Genomic DNA, 24,028 nt, shown 5'->3' on the forward strand with positions numbered 1-24,028 from the left:
ACTAGGACAGCATAGCGAGTAAGCAAGTGACTGTGTAATAAAATAAATGAATAACCTACTTTTAGTTTTAAAGAAGTAACTGATGGATATGTGATAACATTCCCGCATGACGTCACACGCATGTAATTGCGTTAAAAGGTGACATGCTAATGATATTTAATGACCTGAAAAGTGCTGAGATTATAAGATATATCAAATTTACATATCAATTATACAGTTATATAATTTATGTAATTTATCCATTATTAGTGTAATTTTTTCAGTCATGTACCAATTTTCTTACGTCATTTATCGTCGTTAGAGTTACTGTATTGCGTAAAAGTGTGAAGGTCATCAAGGTCAAAGCTACAGGAAATAGCTTGATTAATTATATTATGCATGAGATGATCAGTGAGCTAATTTGATTTCTACATCCTATTAAGGATTGTTTGAGGAAAGTATCATCTTAGCACGCTAATTTGAAAACAATAATGTGCGTTTGGCTCTCTACTGTGTCACTGTATTGTCTCTGCAAACTAGGAAACAGCACAGGGTTGGTTATAATTCAATTAGGCCTCCCGAAGTTCAGTGAAATATACCATGGATATATAGACCTATGCCTATAGATACCCGTATCAACATCCGGATGTTTCCATATTCTTTTTATTTCAATTATTTGATTGATTTAAGATCTATTTTATCAAACAGGATGCGTTATTATAAAATATTATGTTTTTATTTGAATGATTTATGGTGTTGTTATATTTTGATAAATGTTCACTAGGCACTGGGTATTGGTATATGCTCACGCATGCCGATTTAAAAAAAAACGACGTGATAGTACTGAGGTTAGTAAGCTCTAGTTTTCCTTCGCATGTAATTCTCATGCCATCCTCTGCCGGCCATAGGCGTTATTCCTATTCATATAAACGCACGTACGTGCACATCTTTCAGAGAAAACAAACATTATAGAAATAGACAATATATTATCTTCCAATGCAATAGCTTGTAGCGTACCGTACGTCAGCCCGTTTTGTATAATTAATTAATATATGTGTGTTGGCTTCAAACAATTTATGCAATCTTAAACTTTCTTTTACAAAATGTGTGTACATGCCATAATCTCCTCCTCATACGACCATTTCGGTTAAATATCGATGCCTGTTAGCTGCATGAAATTTTCGAGACAGTACTTCTTTATATGAATGTGAAGAAATGAATTTTAAAGAAAATTCAATGGAATCCTTGCACTTAACGTTTTGACAAAACTAGTGTTATAATTTAAATATAACGTCTGACTCATTATAAAAGTAATTCATAAATTCATACGGGCCACTTAATCAGGAAAATCTCCCAACAGCTAGCTATAATATCGATTACAAGCAGGTACTACGCTTCAAATAACGCATTAATAATAAGTATATTCTGAAAATAAAAAAAGGAGAGCCAATATTTACATTATTATAACTTAACCTAATTTTAGGCAGACAGGTGAGGATATTAACTACTGTATTTGGTGGTTCTAAAAATACTAAATTTAAGGACATAAAAATAAGTCATTGAAGTAAAACACATTTTTAAGCGACAGTTGCGTGAACCAGAAGTTAGCTTCGTCCAATTATGGCGAACTGCCAGAAGCAACTTAAAGAACAAGCGATGACCTTGGGATTATAAACTCGAAATCACCACCGAAAGAGTGTTTGTGACAAGAAAACGAAACAACTAGCTGCAGACGTGAGATTTATGCATGAACTGCTATACTGGATGAAACACAAGCACGATTTCATATCATTACTTTTACCATACGCCTGATATTTCCAATACACGCATATTATTAATCCCGTTTACGATATTTCTACTGATTGGTCTGGGCTAAAGCGAGTGTAAAAACAGGTTCATAACGTGATCGTTATGCATTAAGTCCGCTTCTCTTTTCAGTCCGTTTTCCTATTCACATTTCACAAGGGAGCTTACAAAAGCGTCGATTTTGTATTGACAACCGGTACACATTACTATGGTGTTATTTATACACGGAAGTATAACGAGTGAGTGTATACAAAATGCAGTATTCTGCAAACTGCTGAGCCGCTAACGTGTAATTGAGTATTTGTTAGATTGATAGGTACTGCTGCTGAACCAATCAGATGCAAGGGTCGATAGGTCTGACAGACAGCCGATTCTCATATTTTTCGAAGCGGCTTTGCTTTCGTTGTTTTAGGATCATAACACGGTAGGCCTGCTTACAGCAAACAGTACAGCCTCTTTCTTTCGCTACACGTCGGATTTCTATCCACTAAAATCGAATGAGACACGTACGAAACCAACCAACATATTCAACCTATAAGCGATTGTGTTTTCCTTATAAACCGTTTAATACCCGGTTTTGCACACGTACTTATACGGTACACACTTCTCAGTATCCAGGCAGGCAGCTATAGAAACATCTAGTTTTTGTGTAACTTACGTAGATATTTTTCATGACAACTGAACAACTGTAGTCTGCATTAAAGTGAGAACCAGGGGAAAATAGTTTTAATGTGTAAACAAGTCGTATTTTTTGGTCAGATTTGAATCAAGTTAGGCCTACTACTATACCACGCGACCATTACAGTCACCGTTGCTGACGGTGTTCAAGACCGCTGACTGAAAAAATTCCCACGTCTCACCAGACAGACTAGCAGGCTACGGTTAAACTTAGTCGGCAACATTGGATTTATAAGGATATATTCAAAATAGGTGAGTAAAATAACATACTGTATATTCTGTGTTGTATTAAATAAACTGTAAATTGTTTTATTTTTTATTTGAATTTAAAAATGGTTAAATATTATATTACTTCACACGTACTTAGGCCTATTAATATTAGTTCATCATGTTGTAAACCGCATGACTCTTAAGTTGATTAAATTTTAATTTTACAATCATTGACAATATAAATGATATATAACCTAAAGAAATCGATTCGTATCATTATGCATGTATTTGAGGAATGTAAGAAAGAAGAGTAATACTGATGTATAGTATAAGTTCAAAATATATGAGTACCGTATACGCGCGATATTGGAAGATGTAAAACACTTTTAAAATTATAGGCCTATTGAATTTAAATAGTTACTTAAATATGCTGATTTTATGTTATTATGTGCGGTTTAGACAGGCCGGTTTGAACTGTGTCTAGTATTAGCCTTTAGAATTTAGGCCTAAGTAACAGAGTATGCCTATGAATTATGCCTTCTAGAAACAACCGCATAGGTGGTGGTGGTAATAAGCGAGATATATCCTGCACAACAAATGTATAGAGAGTAGTAATACCGTATTTACCTCTATAAATGTTGATTTAATTTGTATATATTTCCACAATTTATACTGAAACTCTGATATTTGTAAATAATTGTATACATAACATTTCCGCTGTGCTGCAGAAACATGTTGAGATTAGCTAGTCAATATATTCACTGTTAGGCCTGCATTATTAATAGTCAAAAGGAAAGACGTAAGCCAATCCCCGACTGAGTGCTTTACGGACAGCTTGTTGTTTTCCTAGACGCATAGCATGGCGTTATTAGTAGACCTGCTTGGCCTAGCCTTGAATTGTATTTTCTAATTATTATCGCCTGCATTGTATTATTAAATCATTTGAATTCTAGTCGGTTAGATTTTCGATACTCGAATAATAAGACAGCGATAGCTTTACTTTAGTGTTACACAGCGTAATTTAAAATCTGTTAAATTTGGTTGTTATACTGTAGGCCATTGAAAACATTAAATAGACCATGAAATAAAAAATATGATATGCAATTGTGCAACAGAAATAAATTATTTAAAAACATATTTTAAAGATTGTACACAGATTTTTAAAATAGTCTATACAGTACTAATAGCCCATTGTACGTGGAAGAAGATTGTAAATTACAAAATAAACGTACAACCAGAAAAAAAAAACAGGAACCAGAAAGATGGGTGTATTCTCCCACAAAAGATAAGAAGAAGTAGAAAAAAAATAATGTGTTGATGAGAATTTAAAATTTATAAATATTGTAACGTACATTATAGTAAAACAATATGTATTAAAATACTGTATGTTTTCGGTAATATTTATGAGTTATTTCTATAAAAAACGGAATATTTCCTTCAAAGTCAGTTTACCAACTAAATGTTGAATGACGGATATGATGATAATAAGCAAACCTCTCCGTAAAAGCCAAATGGCGAAGCTTGGAGCCAATGCATTAAAATGCACAGTGTGAATTGATTGATTGCAAAAACCAGATTTTCATAATGTAGTTTACAATAAAGTACGGTAATTAATATTAAATATTGTACAGAGACCACTGATGTACATTTTATTTCCTAAGAATATAATAAACAGCCTGAATAATGTTAAAGCAATAGGCCTACTGAACCACATGTACGTTTAAATAATTTGACATAATATAATACGGAATTTTAACGTGACGTAATATTGAACAACACCATTAAATCATTTAACAAAATATTAATACGGAATTTCAACGTAATAATGGACCACACGTTTATAATACGGAATGTTAACGTTTGACCTATAATATTGAACAAATCATTTGAATATTAATATATTAATATAATACGGAAGCGAATATAATTTGTGAAAATAATATTTATTAGAAGTGCATTGTCTAGATTAAATTAAAAACTAGGCATATTGTCAATACATTTGGATTGTTACTTTGGATTGTTACGCTTTAAATTAATGACTTTCACAAGGTATTGTTAACGTAACATACCTGATAGGCTCAAGAGTGTAATGTGAAGTAAAACCTAAATCATTGGATATTGAGATCAGAGCAACGGTTGTGACAACAATATACGTATGAGCCTGTGTAATATTGATTACAATATGAATAAATTCATCTCTTACGTAGATCGATTGTATCAAGCGGGATGTGAATTGACTGTAAATAAGTATCAGGCTAAGAAATCGTCTTATAATAAGGAAAGAACAAAATGTTCGTTAATTTGGTATAAATACTACTGTAATTGGCCAAGTGATACTTAGTCGAGATTTGTTTATGATGTGTTACTACAAACAGTGCATCTATACGATATACTGTACATCATTATTGGAATTGTTTATTTGACCAATGGTCAGTTATAAAAACAGCAAGGCCTATGAGAGAGGCGTGATTAAAGTTGGTTACAGCAACAGTGGTCACATTAGCAACCTTTATAGCCTAAATCGTCTTTATTCACAATGTATTTCTTGTCATTTGGTATCCCCGCTTAAAATGGTGCATTTTTCCAAATTGTTTGCCGTGATATGATGAGTTAACGCTTTGTCACATTATTGGTGAATCTGTATCTTTGTATACCTTGTCTATAAGGCCAAGTCTAACTTAATAATTCCCAATCAGGTTGGTTGAAATAAACTGTCCGTATAAATAACCGATTTCATCGGTTCTGTACAGAGTTCTATTCTTACTTTACAATGAATTCTATCACGTATGATATTTAGATAAGATTTGTTATACTGCTTTTCTGCAGTCATTATACTATTTCACAATTTTAATATTCATTTGAGTTCGAAATCAGATTTTATTCGGTTCGTTAGGAAAACCATGGGTCACGAGACGATAACGAATCCGACCATTTGTAAGAGTAAGACCATACATGAAACATGAGATTCTATCAATTATTATGTATTGTTGTAGAATATCTCAAACTATATATAGGCCGATACTGTATAGGCCTATACTGTATAGGCCTACAGATTTTTCTGTCGTTTTACTAGGCCACTATTTCTGCTTTTATATAGTTTACTGAAAATAGGCCTATACATTAATGTATTAGTAAACCGGTGGATACCGCTATTTTGTATAAGATTGGCGGTATTTAGTACCGTATAAATTCCGTACTTAAATATTTAATCTACTGTAATAGGCTACAGTACTTAGAATAAAATCGAAATTTGTTTTTATAAAATCGGTATATTTGTATATATCGGTACCGTACCGGTACTTAATTGTACAAAATCGGTATTTTGTAAATGCGGTAACTGCACCGGCATAATCGAAATAATCTCGTAACCACGTATTACTAGATGAAATGACGCAGCATACGTTACATGTACTGTACTGTACCATGCTTTCAATTTGTTGTTGACTTTTGTCTATTTGTCTCTTATAATAATTAATATTAATAATGTGGGTTTGCGATACGACTCACTTTCTCGATCACGCGGTAAGTACAGTACGCTGGTACAGTACGGTGAATTCTCTAGGCCTGGCATTTAATAACTTAACCACAACGTTTGATCAGCTTTTGATTGGACTACTTTCGCATTATTTATTTACTGTAGATTATGAATAGACCTGTCAGTGTAGAGAGCTTGCAACGGTTTATCTCATTCTTCTTCCTGTATTTGAAGCTTAAATTTAACTAAAACGATGTTTTATATAATAGGCCCTACATAAAGCCAGAATTTCTATAGAAAAACAGTAATCCCGGATAAAATCTGGGCCTTTGGGAAGAATTTATATAATTTAAACCATAGATTATGAATATTAAAAATCACGCATATACTTTCTGGAATATTGTACGACTTTTAGATATCATAAATTATTTGCGGATGCCTATTTATTTAATTTACTTATTTTTGACTTAGGCCTATACAAATACAATATATATCCTGTAATACTTTATATTTTTTAGTAGGCTTCGATGGATTGTGTGTTTTTAAATTGTTTAGAATAGTGTTTGTATTGAATTCGTACACTTTTACGCTAGTTATTCTACCAAGCACTAACAATAACAATATATAATATATGCTATTTCTTATAATTTGCTTTAGGCCTATATCGTAATTTTGACGGTATTTAGATAAATAAGTGTGTGTATACCGGTACCACTACATTTTCCACTGGCTTCGATGTATTTTCTGTCCTGAAATTTCATTATAGGCCTACAGTACTTTCAGTTCATACATTTCATTCATTCCACGTTAGATACGAATGTGTACAGGTAGCTACAATAAATAATAGATTCCAGTTTTATTTGCACTTTTTGATGCCCAATTCTGGGATGATACTGTACGTGTCGTTGGATTTGAGATTTCATGAATGTTGAGAAAGCTGTCACATAGGCCTACGGTCCGTAAATCATACGAAGCAGATGTGTTTATATTTACCAAAGTCATTATCGGTTGGTTCATTGTGATTTATGTATCGTGCTTGTTTGTCTTTAATTATGCTTTTTTAGCAAGATAGGTGGGCGTTACCAGTTTTGACACGATTCAATTCTCTGGTAGGATTTTTTTGCTTAGTACAGTGATTTGCGTAAATGTTTTCAAAATGTGGCGTGAGACTGCTTTTCAGGTGTTCTTAATTTTGCCATTTTTTAGTCTTGAAATGTCATGTTGTTACTGTTCTACTGTAGTTTATTAGTATACGCAGTTTTAAGTTATTATTAAACAAGAAATAAAAAAATCGTTTGCTTGTCCTGTAAATCTCGTGTTTATCAAACTTAATTATTGAGTAAATAGGGGCAAGGATATTGAATCCAAACTCGTGGCTTAACGCCTGTTACAGTCTGTGAAAACGCCGACGGTTGGGTTGAAGGAGGATTTTGAGTCGGACACACAAAAAAAGCGAATTGATTTTGTCGCAGTAATTTAGTCTCTTTTCATCCATGACTTCAAATTGGAAGATCGTCGGTACACCTGCAGGATATAGGCCTCTGACTGTAAACACGTGAGTGGCTTTATTTTAACGAGGCGTATTTGGTTGAATATACAGGTAGGCCTGTATCTTTTATAGTAGCCTTATAACAGTCTGATCTTTCCTTTCGTAGATTATTTTTTGCCGATTGGTTGCATATTAGTTTACCTGCATTGTATCACTGTATATCAGTCTCTTCTTGCAATTCTATAGTTTTTGTTTGGAAGAAGGATTTGGAATCGGGGCAGTTTTTTTCGTAGTTTTTTACTCTAACATTAGCTTAAAATTGAATGGTCGGTACACCTGACTACTGCAATTTTAACTAGGCGTTACAGAATTTTGATCGAAACGTTGCATTCTCAACGTCATTTCCCTTTAGGCCTATTTGATTTTTTTTGGGTAGGCTATTATAAAATTATCAATGAAGTTTAATTAACTATTGTAGTTCTTTGGCCATGATCTGTTTCTCAGGAGTTGAGTTTTGTTGTTTAATTCATAATCATTCAATTAGTATCGATTATTACATTAAGTAGAACATTCACCTGTAGTCTAATTTTGCTAATGATAGGCCTACCGTTGCTGAAGTGTTCCTTCTAAGCGTCCCTGATACAAGTTTTCAAAATGGTAAATTAGCAACAGTAGGCTTAGTACGAAATACGGATGGGACAGTGTTTTTAAAATCATATTAATTATTGGCATTAAAAATGTTACTAATTATAAAAACCATCTCTCCATGATCGTGATTTTAAATTCACACAGAGGCCTATCCCCATACGAAATAAGAAATACTGTACATTTATATTTTTATAAATAGGCCTATATTCTTATTATTAATATTTTTATTAAGATTTTACTTTCTGTTTGGTATTGTTTAATGTCACATGCAAGTAATAGTAAAAATAATTTGGAACCCAGGGAGGGTTTAGTCTGTGGTTTAACCTCTCAGCGATTGAACATTCTAGGCCTATACGAACGAACGTAGCCTTTGTAGGCATCAGCTCAGCAGCGGTCGCAACTTGTAACGCCCAGATATCATACGAGTGCCGCGGTCAATGAAGCGGTCGTGTCAGGATACCGTAGGCCTATTGTAACACCGGACACATGGTTTTCATATCTACTCTCATCCCTGCATTCACATGCTTCATAGAGTAAATATAATAGAAATTCATATAGACTGGCCTCGGGCGGTTTTTACTACCTATTAAAGGTTCTCATTCAAGTCAAATGTACCGTTGAAAAACACACGTTGTTAAACTTGTTGATGGCTGAATCACAGCAGCTAAGTATTACACCAAAGGCAGGCATTATTGCTGTACTGTTACTGTACAATACGAATAGATAGTATAGGCCTACAAAAGTCAAGCACACTTGGACTAAAATAAGTATTAATTTTATTAGGCCATAATAACACTACAGCATTTGCTGACACAACAATACATAGTTTGATAAACGTACAGACCCTACACAACAAATCATAAGAAAAGTTAAAAATACTGTACTAGTAATTTATACCACTATGCAGTACAGTAACCAAAATACGTTTTGTCGGAAAATTGCCAAAACGTGCACGTAATCAGCGAAAAATATCGGAGTCTTTGAAAATTGAATGGTTATTAATTTAAAAAGTTGGTGTACAGTATACTGTATTACTGTACACCATGTAAATGTACAAGTTGGTGTACAGTATACTGTATTACTGTACACCATGTAAATGTACAAGTTGGTGTACAGTATACTGTATTACTGTACACCATGTAAATGTACAAGTTGGTGTACAGTATACTGTATTACTGTACACCATGTAAATGTACAAGTTGGTGTACAGTATACTGTATTACTGTACACCATGTAAATGTACAAGTTGGTGTACAGTATACTGTATTACTGTACACCATGTAAATGTACAAGTTTGTGTACAGTATACTGTATTACTGTACACCATGTAAATGTACAAGTTGGTGTACAGTATACTGTATTACTGTACACCATGTAAATGTACAATTATTATATGTATTCTTTCTATACAATTTATTATGTGAGCTTCAGTTGAAATTGTTAGTTAATCATGGTATATTGTTATACTGATGAGCTTAATTGATTATAGTCCGTCCGAAAACAGTGTGTTATACGGAATAGATGGTAAAATTAAGCAGTGTAATTAACCAAAAAGATAGCCATAACAATGCAATTCTATTTCTTTCAATCGGGATATTTTATTACGGTATACAGACCAACGCTGTTAAACTTGTTGATGGATGAACCTTTTACAACAACAAGCCATATGCAATGTACATTATACGCTAAAACCGTATTGTGGAAACTAAATACAGTTTTAAGTATTAAAAGCAAATTAACAATGCAATGCGACGAGACGTAAAGTTTGTTGGCTGTTGATGACTGAATCAGTAAAATCAATTATATTACTAGAAATTGTAAACCTTTTGTATTCAAACATGCTGTAAATGCATATATTAAAATTTAAATTCTTCTATGAAAACTTGAAGATTTTATTACGATGATAACTGATGACAATGCTTGAGTATTACTCCTTGGTTGTTTCCGTATAATCTAGATAATCGTAGATCTATTTATGGAAAGTGATGAATGTACAAAAAAAATAATTACAGGTAGCCAACTCAAATACCCGTAAAAAGTACAGTGTAAGTTAAATAATAGTAGGCCTCTATACGACGGTATAGTACTGAAGTAAATGCAAAGTTGCATACTGTAGACACAGTACCTGCTACGGGGCATGCACCAATCGCGTGGTATAATTCTGATTCACCGACACGTCGTCGGCCTGCTTACGGCAGAACAATCTACTATCACCAGTTCGATGTTTTATTATAAGCAATGTCAAGGATCTGCCAAATGTTAAAAAAAACAAATTATGTTTATTATTCAAATTGAACAAGTGCAGAATCGTTAATCATAATTGCAAGATTTTGCCAAAAAACCTATTATAGCCAGGCCTAATAAACAGAACTTAATCCGGTGATTCACTAAGGATTTTAGCTCGTTGTTCTTATCACTTAACATAATTTAGTCGTACCTATAATTGTATGTACACCTATAACGTATACTCGATTTAGTAATAGCCCAAACGTTGTACACTCTCCAGGCTATAGTTTTCGTTTCTATAAAGCCAACGAGTTCGCATTCAAAAAGGCCTAATAATTAGGCATATGCTATAGATAATAAAATATTATTATTGATATTAGTGTTTGTCATTCCAGAAATTGAGGCTGCTTGGTTTACTGTTTCAAACAAAATCTGCTTAACGACACAAATTCATATTCTATGATAAATAATATATAAGAATATCATTGTAATAAACTTTACCCAAAATTTAGGTCGCAGTTGCTAGTAATTGCTGGTAGGCCTACTGTGCTAGTAATCGAATGTTTAATGTTAGTATAACATAGGGGCGGTGGATATTCACAATGTTGTAATTCTAATGTCTTAAAAACATCTTTGATAAACATTGACGTCGTTAGCGTGCATATTTTGTGTAGTATGATTTGACATTAAACGCCTCCAGTTATCGATTTAGGCCTAATGTTTTTTAATCATGTTTATTGTAGGCCTACATGTTATATAAAAATGTTTCCATAATTAGCCGCAATTAATTCAACAATTAATTATCTGTTGTATTGTACGTTAATATTTTTAAATATTGACTAAATTTTTACTAAAATTATTATTTAAAAAAAATAATTTCAGTAACACTATTGCGTAGGCCTATGTTTACCTACAAGTATAAATATTTAAGCAATACATCTGTCACAAATGCTATAATAGCCGTGTTATTCATATCATTACCATCAACCCAATTCGTATATACATTCGTTTCGTTTTATTGATTTCTCGCAATGAACAATTTAATAGGCCTATTATAAAACATAAAGTAATCAATATTAAAACATAAATAACTTCACTAAACATCACATTTATAAAAGAGCATTTGTGTTGAAGTATGTAGGCCTACCGTATGCACTGCAATTGCAGTTTTTAACTATGCAATTGCAGTTTTTAACAATGCTTATAAAGTTATACGTTTCATTATACACTTTAACATGTTTTTGCATAGAAGAATGTGAATCGCCTCTGTTTTTAGGATATTTACTGTCAGAGCAAAGCATAAGTGTAATTAATGAATCGTAATAACAAATCTGAAATTTCCGTTTGAGGCCACTCAACATTCACAACTCGTAAAAATGCCGGAGCCGGAGTAAAATAGTTGTCCATTGAATTGAATCACAGTGCCTGTTGAATTCGTTCATGTTGGAAAACTATAGAAGTGTAGGTAAATTATTTAACATGTAGGCCTATAAAAAGTAAAATGAATTACCATATTGTTATTATCTTATGTCAAACACGTTTGTCAATGTTTATCTTATAACTGTCTATTGTTTTGGTCATACTTACTGTTATATACAGTCAATATAAAAATGAACACATTGTTATACGCAGTCTTTATAGCTAAGACGATTGGTACTGATATTATGCTGCCCCCGTTATTAGAAAAAAAACTACGCTCATTTGCGCATGCAATATATACTTTTATATATATAAACAAATCAGGCAAAGAACATTAATTCTAAACCGCCCGGTAATATACTGAAATTTAATTAATTAATTTGAAACGATAAAGATGAGGAAATCTGTGAGAATGAGAAAAAGTCGCCCCATATAATTTTACGAAATATAATTTTATGGAAAACAATATCGTAAAATGATAGATTAAGTGCGGCAACACGTAGAAGATTTTGTAGGCTTTAGTTGCGTTTATTTGAGAGCGGTGCTTTTATTGCAAGTAATCATACTTGAGAGGGAGCATTATGGGAAAGACTGAGGTCGTTGAATGAGTTGCCTGTCTATTAATGTGCAAACAAGCTTGCTGCTGAATTTATCGAATAATGTTTGAATGATGTATCGGTTATGACGGAAACGCCGATGAGAGATGTACTGTCAACAACCAGGTTTGTATGACGTGAAGTCTACCTTGTCACTGGCATGAAAGAATCGAACCCACGACCATGTAAAGGGGATCGCTCTCTACCGTGTTTATTACGCATGTTCAGTAGATCCTCATACAATACAATCCAAATTTATTGTTGTTGGTACAGACAAATGGCAGTATTGGATATGCATAATAACCTCAAATAAAACGTCTTGATGATTTCGGTTCGTCTTTATTTAAAATCGGTCCAATGAAATGTTAGTAAAGTCATTTAAACGACAGAATTCAATACAGATGTGTCATATCGTATGTATTATCATATCCCGGAACATACCAAAGCACCGTATATCACGTGTTGTGTATGTTTGCGGTATACCGCGTCCTATAAAAAACATTGAGATTTTTTTGGGAAGATTATCTTATTGATCATCATGAGAATGGTGTCATGTCAGTGTGTTTATATGTGAAGTACATGTAAACATATATGTTTAGTTGACTGTAACGGTATTTTCCTTTTTTTCACCCAATTACAAAACGCTCGGAAATGAGGATCGTCCTGAAAAGGGAATTCTAATAACATGCCGAACTTCATATTAAGCAAATATAAGAAAGTATTATTGCCATACGTTGATTTTTTGTCAGTTGGCTTAGCTTTCCTTCGTTCATTCGGATTTCTAGCTTTTGTCCATAAACACTGTCTCGTTCCGTGCGCGATGGGTTTTAAAGGCCAGGTGCGGTCAAAAAATTTCTATTGATCATACATTCCAATAATTATCGATCTATAGTTTCCCCTATGTTTCATAATTTTTGGGATTTTATTTGTGTTACACGAGCTTGTTGAAAATAAGCACTTTCTTATCAGTGAGGGGATAGTTCAAATTACACAGTGAAATCTCTATTCTTTTGTACACAAATTTTGTAAATAGAGAGGCATTTTAAAAGCTATGAAAAATAAATAGTGTGGTAAAAAATGTTATCAGATGACTAAATATAGGTAATATAACTTGAATATTACATTTCTGGTATTTTTATTCAACTTCAGATTTTTATTTTCATGCTATATCAAAAATTATCCACTGTATATCCACCATCTTTTTTCACCTTCTAGGGAGTGACCAGACATGTTATTACATTAGGTTAACTACCTAACTACTGAAAAAAAGTCTTCCTGGTTTTTATGGAAGAATTTGGCCAAATTTTGTATTTGACCATATTAAGGAAAATTCATGTTTTTTCGTCTTGATTTCTGTTACAAATATTTGATTTATGTACAATTAACCAAATATTATATTTAAAATTCATGCCTGTACCTGAGCTTAAAGAGGCCACCGCCACCATTTTGATATGGTTCATATTCAGATAAAATCACGCAACATGAGTGGCTCTATAAATATGATATAATTAATACATAACGAAATAAACCTAACCGTACTCTACTTTATTTAATTAGCAAGATTATATTTCAATGTTAGGCGTATAGTATCATTTATATCATATCGTACTGTATGATAGCAAGATTATTTGTACTTGTACATTGTTGCTGTGTTTTATATCGGCCATTATCGTTGTAATGTTTAAACACTCCGTATCTAAATCGCTGCTTGTTCATTCCCATTTGATGCCGATATCACGCATACTCTAGTCATATGATAATCCGGTTACGTGGGCTGCCACTTTTTATATAAGATCGCTTTCAATGATATATGTATTATATATTTCAAAATTATATTTTTTCTTTTAAATTATTCCTTAGATCCTTGTACATTTTGAGTATTTCATTAATGGACGTTGCACTATTCCTTGGAAAAGCATTCAAATTGGTTATATTCGTCCTGTGTATCCGATCTATTGCACACACTTTACATTTGGAGGCCAATTTAAATTATTGCATTTGCATTTTGTAAAGAAAGACTGTATACAGTACAGATGTTCCATTAACTCGGTTCGATGGATGCAATGTACCTATACTTACATAAATACTTAGTGTCATGGTTTTCTTTTATAAAATATTGTAATTTAGGTTATCTGGATTAATTATTTATAGACACAAGCCAATTTCTCTGAAAATGAAGGCGTATTTCAGTTTTTCATTTGGTCCTAACGGAATCACTGCAAAATCGAAATGTTCTTAGTTCCGCTCGATATGAAAACAAAATCAAATGTGTCCTAAAACATTGATCCCCCATGTTTTGCCCAACAGTCAACACCTTTCCTAATACCTCGTGATGTTTCAGAATTGGAACAAACCTTGATGATGTCACAAGACTGCTTATTGTTTATTATTGTTGCTGTTAATATTTCGTTAAAAAAGTGTAGGTGCACAACTACAACACCGACTTGTTATATTGTTTTGTTCTGTTGCGTTTGGTCTCACAAACCAAACTGACCAAATCAATATTGAGGGATTCCAATTCGCGCGAACCATACTTTATTACACGAAAAAAGAAAGAATGAAAGAGTTCCGACTCTGGCCATAGACTTGCCCCAACAAAGCGCATGCATTGTATACCTATGAAACGCCGTGATGTATGGCAAAATATTATCTTTTTTCCAATAGCAAGTCTACATACAGTCTATTTTCGGTATACAGTACTGTAGTGCAATTCTGATGCTTTTCCTCGTAATATCTCGACTTGCGTGAAAAGTTGCTGTTAAACCATTACTGTTGGCTAGGCCCTATTTATGAAATGGTTCTAGTGTTCGTTAGCGTAGATATTATGAATAAATAATAAGAATAATCGACCAGTCACGTGTTTTCATGATTTACTAGTTCAGATTCGGCTACTGACTTCTTTTTTTAGAAATTACGTAATAATTAGACTAAGGATTCAATCGATATAAGGTGTTTTGTTTTTAGAAACTAAATCGTCATCTTGTTTGTATACGGTATTTTTCGTGTCTGTTAGGCTTAAAAACTAATTCTGGAATTTAAGCTAAATTCTGAGCATTCTAGGCCTACAAGAGCCGACTTTCTATGTATTAAACAATATTAACGCCTGCCTTTGTCGGTTTATTGTAAGTGCTTACACATCGTGTTCAGTATCTTTAGCTTGGCTGATTGAAATAATGACATTATTAGTTTACTTGGAAGGCTGCTTGAAATCCTGCGGTGTTGTTCTGGTTGCATCCTGTGGACAATGGCTGGATTCTAAAAGTTCTAGTGAACCGAACTAATTATACCGTTGGGGATTTGTTCAGGACTAATTTGTACCTAATCACACACACCTTAACACATCATTTCTATAAATGACAGTATGCAAGTTAGGCTCAAGGGAATCGTTTTGATACAGTGAGACCATGCACGAACGGTCATAGTAGATCCCAAACAGGACCGAAACTCATGGTGAGATAATGCATTATTTTATAAGGGTAGTTATTAATTAATATCGTTTGAAATTTTTAGTAAAATAAGAACATCGAAACCTAGGTAAATTACATGTCTTTCTTTTGGCTAACATTTTACAGTAAAAACGCAGAAATAACATTCCGGTAAAAACAGTTTTTTTTTGTATTGTTTTCGACACTTACGAATATTAAAGCTTACCGATAATACATTGCAGTAAATGTCAAACACGAAGACATTTTAATGGTTTGACATTCTTTACACGTAGAACTTGCTTTTCTGCACTTTGTTTACATTGTTGACGTTTTATTTGTACTGTATATCACTGGACATACTCGTGTAAGAGCTGAAAATACGTGCAAGCTATTTAAAACACACTGAATTATGGCAATCGTCAGCTGGCTCGTGATGAAAGATATAAGTAGGGCCCCTATTATTATTAATGGACATCTTCGAGACCCCAGAAAATGCATGGGTGTCTGAATAGGGGTGGCCGTGTTAAAACATGATATGGCCATCCTTCGTTTCACGGAAATATGTCCTCTTAAATATGATTCCGAAGGAAGGGTTTTACTGGATAATTGTATAATTACCACTATGCCATTCAATTATTAATTGTTTTGTATTCACAACCATTTCACTTTCACAAGATCGTAGATGGATAAAGAGAACAGAAGCAAAAGAAAATGACTTCCATAAAGGTTACAACTGACTTGAGTTCATAGAATTTAATTTCTCATGCCCTAAGATACTGTCCCATTCATCTAGTGGTTATTGTAATATATATTTATGTATGACGTACAGTAATATTATATTGTCGTCTCACCATGATTCAACTTTGTGGTTGAGTCTTTTAAATTATAGAAAGAAGCAGCTTCGTAATCTCCGGGTGGGTGAATCTTTTTGGAAGGCCCTGAAATATTATGTTATATATTATTTAAAGGCTTCTCAACACCTATCACAATTCCTATTCCCCCTCCTATTTCAAGGATTATATGCACATGCATATATTGTTGTCACTGTACGTGACAAGTGTAAAAAGATTTATATTTCATTAACGATATTAATGTATATAATCTTAGAATGGAATTACAGACGCAATACGGGGTCTTATACACTGAGGCATTTCATAATTGTGAATGCAATATTTTACCTTGTGAATTCAAATTTAATATTGTATATCCATGGCAGTCTGTAGTTGTTATTATTGTAATTAGGAAATCTATTATATCAAGTAATCTAATATCGGTATTTTAAAACTAAAACGGAAGCCTCGATTATTAAACAATTCGAATGCTCGTTATATTTATGAGGTCTCAATATTTTATATTTATTCTCTGTTTTTCATTGAACGTGTTTGTTAACGGTCAAAGGTTATGTTACCCGAATATAATTTGATGAACAATTCTCTGAAATATATATTTTTTCAATTGAAAATAATATATACAAATAAGTCAAAGTTTTTAAAACCTAGCGTACAGTGCGTGACCGTACCATGCTATAAGTACAAGTTATTTTAAACCTTCTGTGACACTGCATATAAATATATATGTATACGTTTTATTGTGTATAGCGATTGGACATCTTGTTACAAAGGATGTTTGAGTAATGAATAGGCCTATAGAGCAAATAATAAGGTCTACTGTATGTGAAAATGGAGGTATCTGTGCATGCTTTTATATTCAGTAGGCCACTGTATGTTTAAAAATATAAACAGTTTACATGGACGGATATGACAAACTTGATAGTACACTGAAAATATGCAATTTAAATAAACAACAAACCTAGCCTATTAAATGTGTTATTTTATCATATATCTGTAACAAGCGGTCCAGGCAATATATACCGACATATCCAAGTTGTTATTATTGAGAAGCGAAAGGTGAATTGATAATAATTACGATAATAAAACACACCTGTTAATATTATTCAACACATAATTACAGTAGTTGTGTTTCTATTTTTATGAATACTTTAAAATATGATTGATTTTAAAAAGTCGAAGTTTATTTTGTAGTCATGATATAAGTATGATTTGAATGTTCCGTGCCTTCAAAATTGTGATATACATTTTTGGTGATAGAGATAGTGTCTATAAATGCCTTCATTTTCATCCGATTTGCTTCTCTCGGGGACAGTGATATCGTCTTGTATTTCACGACCTCCTGGACCTAAGAAATGTAGGCTGTCTGGACACAGCATTCAACAAACTTTGGGATGGTCAACCTTGTAGCGTTTAGTGACTGAGCTGATGATATATCTAGTCTATGTTCTAGATTGCATTTTGACTTAATAGTGGTTAAAATGTAACTTTTTTGGCACATCTGACGTTTCATAGTATAATACTTAATCTTAGTTTCAGACACTAATTGAAACGCTGAAAAAACATAAAAGACACTAACTACAGACTTGGGACATCTCTTCCAACGTTAGCTATCGGTTCTGGAAATCGTCATTAAAATCTTTGTGATTGCCATGTGCCATACCTTGAACAACCAAGAGAATTAAAGCGTACAATTTGATGTAATGTAAATTGAGGCAAATGGCCGTCGACAAAATGCGTCGTACTACCAACGCGAATAGACGATTGTGAGGAGCCATGCGTTGTCATCAATCTTCAATTGTCTTGTTAACAATGCAACTTTTATTGCATTGTATTTATCATAATAATAGTCAATCTGTTTTATCCTTGTCGGTAGAAGCAGCTAAATTATTTGCGTTTGTTCGTTGTAAACACATTTAATCATTTAGATCCAATTGTTGTTCAGTATTGTATCATTCATGTAACCCCAGGCTCCGACAAAGCTTCAGGTAATAATTATTGACATGTTTTGTACAGTACAACTATTATTTCATGTATATTGTACATGCGTTCGTGTATGCGTCGAGTAAGACGTAATAAGCAGACCATACACACGTAATGTCACACGTTTTCAATGTTAGCTTTTGTAGGCGGATGTGTTTACTTCCAGTCTCCATGGATGTTGAACACTAGTAAATTTGCCTACAGATGTTATTAGACTCGGCTCATTTGCCCATTTAAGAATGCAATATAAAAAATAAAATCTATTTTAGAAACGAAGATTGATATACTTAGGATTAAAGTGTTTTATAACACGCCTAAATAAATATATTTTTGTAATTTGATTGGACGATTGTGGGTCACATGGTGTTTGATTAAAAAGACTATTAATCAATCGTGTGATAGAACCCTTTTTCAGCTTTATAAAAATCTTCTCACGCACGAAAATATTTATTATTAGTATATTAGGCTATATACTTAAGTTTAGAAATGAGGGCCATTGGTTTCTTAAAAAACACAACATTTAGATTAGGTTAACTTAGGCCCTATATATTTTTTAAAAGGTTATTAAGATATGTTATTTTGTGTAGGCCTATTGTAATTGTTTGTCATGATGCTTTAAAAAAAATAGAGTATACGCTATTCCAGAATATTATGAAACCTAAAATGTACTTAGGAACCTTTGTTTTCATCGACTGTTTGTACTTGATGCTAGGAGCTATACACAACATCCCGATAGGATAGGATTTTTCTCCATGGTTTAACAAGCCTTAATAATATCCGCTATTAAAACGAAATTTACACACAAAATGTATATATAGTAAATTACTATCGATGCAACTGTATGGATTACTCCAACGACCATAGATGTATTTATTATGTATTTATGCGAAATTAAACAACGCTACGCTAAATTCTCTTCAAATACAGCAGAGATCTCAATTTGCGTCATACACGAATCAGTTAAAATGGAACTGTTGTATACTTTACATTGAAAAAACGGCTGGAAGTCAAACAAGGCCATCGCCTTTAACAATTTATATTTGTATGACGTTCAAATATACATTATTGAAACCGGTTTCCGTTCGTCTTCATATAAACAATTTATAAAATCAAATTCTGATCATAAATAAAATAATAAGTGTACAGAATAGTGCTCCAAACACAGAGCCTTAGTATACCATTTCTTTTAAATGTAGGGTGACAGGGTTCGTGTTAAGATTTCAAAGGTAACATGTAAAATAAGAGGATTTTGTGTAAACATTCGAACTAGTTGAAGGGGGCCAGAACCTAGAACCGCATGTGTAATGATAAAGGTTTTTAAAATGGAAAACGATAATATAATATTATATTGATAATAACACTACGTTATAATATTAAATACGTATACATTTAGCATTTTATTATTAATTACCGGTATTTAATAAGTTGATCAAAATTCGATTATAAAGAATAAGTCACTCATAATGTTAATTAGTCAGATGTTTATCCTACTCTGACGTAATTGAAATTATGAGTACATTTCGCAAGTAACTCTGGGGTCGGATCGAACCTACAACCTCCAGAGCACAAGCCTGGCGTTCATACCTCTATACCACAGAGTTTAAAACGTGTTATTTCAAACACACCAATTGCAGAGAAGAAATTACCTATTGAGATTACGTTCGTGACTAAGCTAGTATCGGAACACGTTTGAAGATTATATGATCATAATGCAATGAATATAAAGCGTAGATACCACCATGGAAAGCCAGTTGTTAGTTGCTACTCAATTATTTATTCATTAAACATTGAGGTAGGTCTTACGTATGGTGGAACGCTTGCAAAATATTATTAAAAGAACATTCAAGAAAGATATATAATTACGCTAGAAAAAACCCGCTTAAAATACATAACAAGACAGAAATAGTTGTATGTTAAAAATGGATAGGTAAGCCCTAATAATTTCGGATACTTAGATTAAACATCAGTACTGTGTCTCAACGTGAATTGAAGTAACTCATGGATACATTTTGTAGGCCTACATTCAGTTTCTTTCTAATATATCTAAGTATGTATAGGCCTATACACAGTACGGTACTATTTTCAATACATACAGAATTGATTTATCGTTTATTTCGCTTGCCAAAGCAATACCCGAACGCCAACGTTATGGAAAATGTTCTTTTAAAACTTAACAAGGCAATTAATTAACCAATAACCAATATCTCCAGAGAAACAATTTGGAGTGGCGTTATACTGTAGGTAGTATTCATAATCCTAATTATAAACACGCTTATAGTTGACATAGTCCCGTTTGTGTCATCAGGTAGGCGGGGCTGTCTGTTATTGGAGAAATTAAAAGGACTTTACTGTAATGTTATTAATTTTGTTGTATAACCACAATATTTGAACTTGCCTGCTCGATTCCCTCCGAATCAGTTAGCGTGTACCCTTGGCGATATGAATAAACATTAGCGTACAGCTGAGCATGCTCAGGGGACCTCTGAAATTTTCATAAACCATCACGACCATTGAATCACGTATGTTTATTTATTACAAAATATGTTTCTAATAATGCCGGTTTACTAGTTTACGATAACGCATGTTGATTTGGTTATTTGATTGAACTTCAGAGTTCCTGATTTCATTTTGAATTACCTTGTTAGTATAGTACTTGAATGAGGCAATGTTTGACATGGAATTTATCACCTAGATATTATATCGGTTGTTCGACATGTTTTGACCAATTAAAGTACCCCAGTAAGTTAATGGAAGAGACAACGCGCCTTTATATGATTCAATTGTATAAAATAATAATCGGAAAACCACAGTAAACGATCATCCTTTCGTTTTTGTACAGAGATTTTATTATTAACATTAATAGGCCTATTTTAAGAAACCTTTTCTTCGACAAAGATAACGTTCACATGAAGCAACATATAATGTTGTATAAAATGTTACGGTCGCTCGGCTCGGAATCACATCCAATCCAGATAGGCCTACAAAGGGAATCAATAATAAACAACACAATTTCTGATTTTTATAATCGTTGACTTGAAATCAATTTTCTAAAACATTATTTTCCTCAATCAACGCATACAAATTCAATTTAGATTCGATTTCACTGATAACGGATGTCAAAAGGAATTCACTGCATGGTTTTACTTGTGTATAATACTCAGATGGTCTCCATTCATATTTCCTCACAGGTCTAGGCCTATGCCTGATAACGTCATTTATTGTAATTAGTCCACTTTCATCATGTATTATCGTTAGTGGAGATTGAGAACAATACCTACTGTATATTATAAGTCGACAATTGGGAATTATCACATGTGGGATCGTGAATAGAATACAAATTACGTCATCTTTATTTTGAGATTAAGCCAAAATTATGTCATTTATTGAAGTAGGCATATTTTTTTAGTATATAATACTATCTGCAGAACATTAAACTTCAAAAGGTTGTACAACAATTCTTTATTAACTTGGAATAGAAAACACTCAATACAACGTCGTGACATGTTATTTTCATCTTTGAGAGATATGAGCATAGCGCACGCGCGAAAAGATTTAACAATCGACAACTTACTCACCACTTACCTACTTTAGTTAAATAAGATACGTGATCCATCAAATGCTTAAATCATCCCTCGCGGATGAGCCCCGTCCCTTAACGGAAGTTTTTTGTCATACCAGCTGTGACCTGGGGCCTTGTACGGTCAGTAGGCCTAGTCACTCTCGTCCCCACATTCCTACGTACCGGTTCATCTACATCATACTTATAACACGTATATGCGTCACACAGGGACAGAAATGGCACGATTAGACGCGTCGTGAAAAAAGTGCCGGCCCCCTTTTCAGAGTTTAAACGCGTGATTGTCTGACGAATAATTATGCAGTATTTTTAGCGTATTAAAACAGTACATATTTTGTATTCGAATTAGATCAGCAGGTTTTTAACGTCAGCATAAACATGTAAATCTGCAGCCTTGTGTATTCAGCGTATTGGAAACCCTCACCTCTCCCAAGTGCATCGTATTGTGTGTAAATCTACAGCCGAGGCGCCACAAAATATATGATGCATTTGTCACGATATTCCATTTCGGCTCATCTTTAATAATATACGAGTTATGCGTACATTTTGAGTACTCTATACTATTTGATGTGTGTATTCGTGACCAAGGCATTATTTATAATGTATAATAAGTAGGCTACGTCTGTGTTGTTTATCGGCAGCACATGTATAGTCAATGTCAATGACCAAATCGACAAAATACAATTTTCCATGTTAATATGTATGTTGCTTCAGATGTAATTTTAACACAAATTTGGAAATGTTAAATATACTACTGAATTTTCTTCAAAGCGAACAGTCATATTAAGAACAATCTCCACAATGTTGTTAATAAATTGAATACATTTTGAAACTATGTGCGTTACCTGTAGTTTGAATTGGAAATTTGAATTCTGAAGGATTATCTTCAAAATGGTATTAATAATTATTAATATTATTATTAGATTGTTTCCATTTTTATCTACCAATACATTTACTATTGATATTTGTAACCTGTAAAGTCAGCTATACATAATAATTTAATTAATGTTATTATAATTAATTAATGTACAGTATGCCACTGTTTAACATGTTTGTTTCTCTTATTTTAGGAACTTCTACAATTTAGGAATTAGTCAGTCCATGCTAAAACAAGGTAAGTTGCTGTCCGTTTATTTATAATTAAGTACTTTTCGGAATTTGAACAGCTAAAAAATTAATAATTATTCATTTTTTGTTTATATAATAATATTATAACATTGAGTATTAACAAGCATAAACACTCCGTTCAAGGTTGTAGTTTACAATTTTCTCTGTACAACACAGTACGGTACCTACAATAGCAAAAATGTGTATAACGAGCAAACTGGAAAACTCTTTGTAGATGATTATGTTTAGTCTGTTTTACTGTAAGTAAATGAAAATAAATAACCCACTTGCAAATCGATTGTTGATTACTGTGCTTATTAATTTCAGTTTAAGCATCCTTTTATGATTATAAATTGTTTAGTAGTTATGAATATTTTATAGTCGGATTCAGTTATCATTTGATGATTGTGAAGAATTGTGGAAAATGGTAAAGTAATTATAGAAACATAGTTTCTAATATTTAATATTTATTTATGATATTACTGATGACTCATTTTATATTATACATTATTGTAAAACATGAGTATGCTATAATATGTTAATATTATAATCCGTCCGACAG

At 32.9% G+C, this 24,028-nt stretch overlaps 1 protein-coding gene across 1 annotated transcript in view; it reads left to right on the top strand.

Annotated features, from left to right (window-relative positions):
- The first annotated feature begins 1,730 nt into the window (after window positions 1-1,730).
- The window catches only part of LOC140043231 (uncharacterized), a 41,479-nt gene continuing 19,181 nt past the window's right edge, over window positions 1,731-24,028 (top strand). Inside the window, exons 1-2 of the mRNA XM_072087750.1 lie at window positions 1,731-2,715; window positions 23,430-23,473. The gene's annotated coding sequence lies outside the window, so the exon portion shown is untranslated. The remainder of the gene's footprint in view (window positions 2,716-23,429; window positions 23,474-24,028) is intronic.

Source organism: Antedon mediterranea, chromosome 1 (genome assembly GCF_964355755.1).
Source record: "Antedon mediterranea chromosome 1, ecAntMedi1.1, whole genome shotgun sequence".
In the NCBI taxonomy this organism is placed as follows: Eukaryota; Metazoa; Echinodermata; class Crinoidea; order Comatulida; family Antedonidae; genus Antedon; species Antedon mediterranea.